Genomic DNA, 2080 nt, shown 5'->3' on the forward strand with positions numbered 1-2080 from the left:
TTGATTTTATTATTACAATTATGCATTCCAATGAAGTTATCACTTGCTCCATCATTCACAGAGGCACCTAAAAAACCAGAAGATGATAAAAGTGGCCCAATACAAAAGAATCTATATTTTTATGACAAAATATCAACATGGTTGTACTAATTGACTTAGAAAGGCCATCATCAATCTTTCAGATTTCATTCTTCCATATGTATTCAACTGAATGTAACAACATTGTTTTCAAATTGAGATTTTTTGTACAATTGAATGAAATCATGCACCATCATCACACATATCCAGATAAAAAAGCAAATAGATAACAAAAAGAGCGGAGCAGTTATGCAAAGTAGACAGTATGGACAAATATTGTACAAGTATTGTGTATTATTATTGTTACTTTAGTCAATACAACTATTACGCAAATTTCTAGATATTGGGGAAATAATAAAACTACAAAAAACCAGAAATAGTGGTTTATTATTATTTAACTATCAATTATCCTAGAATGAACGACATAATTTATTGTTGTTCATAAGTGTGTGTGCAAAAACATTTTTATAGGAGTACTTTACAAGCTAGCATTATAGGAAACATACACGTATCCATTAATGGCTATAACTTAAACTTAAATAGAGCATTGAAAGAATCAGAACTATACAGCATGAAAAATGGTTTTTGAATTGAGCTACAATAGCTTCGTGGTGATTGTTTCATAGCACTGATGATTGTATAAAATCAGTTTCATTAGTCGCATGTCATAATTCTATATAGTATTTGCTGCATTGATAACGTTTTAGTTGTGATATCTACACTCCTAGTTTATTTATTTTCATACATGCATGTTACCATGTACAACTTTACACGAGTTGCGTTTTTTCTCCATTTGTAGTAAGTTCATGACAGGTACAATAGTCACATTTCTGTAGCACAGTGCATTTCTACTTATTCATTTATGTTTATTTACATGTATTAATAAAATGAGACATGCATCATGGTAAACTTTGAGTTTTACCTTGTGAGCATTTTTACAAGCATCAGTCCACCTTTTTCAGTGTGTCTAGCTACATGTAGATTTACGTGTATCAAACTTAGTGTTGTATAATGTGTGTACCTGAATAGGTCCGTAAAAACTTGGTTGTGAGTACAACTTCTACAAAGTTGACTAGCTCTACAATCTTTTGTTTCTAAGTTACTGTATTTTTCCATGAGGTTGTAATAATAAAGTGTTTATAATTTTAATTTTTAACAATATTTATTGTTGTTAATTCATTACTATTGTAAACAAGTTCTCAATGGCTGTACACTACAAATTAGACCAACAGAGTGGACCAGGAAGGCACATAAGTGTACATTAGATTTTTAACAAAAAAAAACTATAACTAAAGCAGCTAACCAGCGTGCTAAGAGTGAAAGACATGCCTACATGTATGTAACATAATGACAATGGTATAACTAGCCAAAGACATGCCGACACATATGTACATGTAACAATATGACTTTGATATCACTTCATTGTCCTAACAGTACTTAAAATGACTTAAAATTGACTTAAAATGACATCATCAATATATCCCATTTCATTCTTACAAATCTCCAGCTTAATGTAAGAACTTTGTTTTCAAATTAAGATTTTTCACAGTTTAATGAAATCATGCACTATCTTCAGACATATCCAGATAAAAGAGCAAAAAAGATTTGAAAAAAACAAGAAAAGAGAGCAGAGCAGTCATAAAAAATAGACAATATGGACGAATAATGTACAAGTATAGAATATTATTATCATTATTTAATTTGATGCAACTATTCACTTTAGTAAGCAAATTTCTAGATATTGAGTGAATAAAATTACATAAAACAACAGAAATAGCAGTTTATTATTTTTCTAACTATCATTTATCCGAACATTAAAGACAGAACTCATAGATAGTGTGTGTGCAAAAAAATTTTTACAGGACAGGTACTTTACAAGCTTGGCATAATAGGAAGCATACATGCATCTAATAAATGTCTATAACTTAAACTTAAAAAGAGAATGAAAGAATCAAAACTGCAAAACAATAAACAATTATATAGTGTCTGCAAGACTCACCAA

Source organism: Amphimedon queenslandica, unplaced genomic scaffold, assembly GCF_000090795.2.
Source record: "Amphimedon queenslandica unplaced genomic scaffold, v1.1 AMPQUscaffold_13262, whole genome shotgun sequence".
Lineage (NCBI taxonomy): Eukaryota > Metazoa > Porifera > Demospongiae > Haplosclerida > Niphatidae > Amphimedon > Amphimedon queenslandica.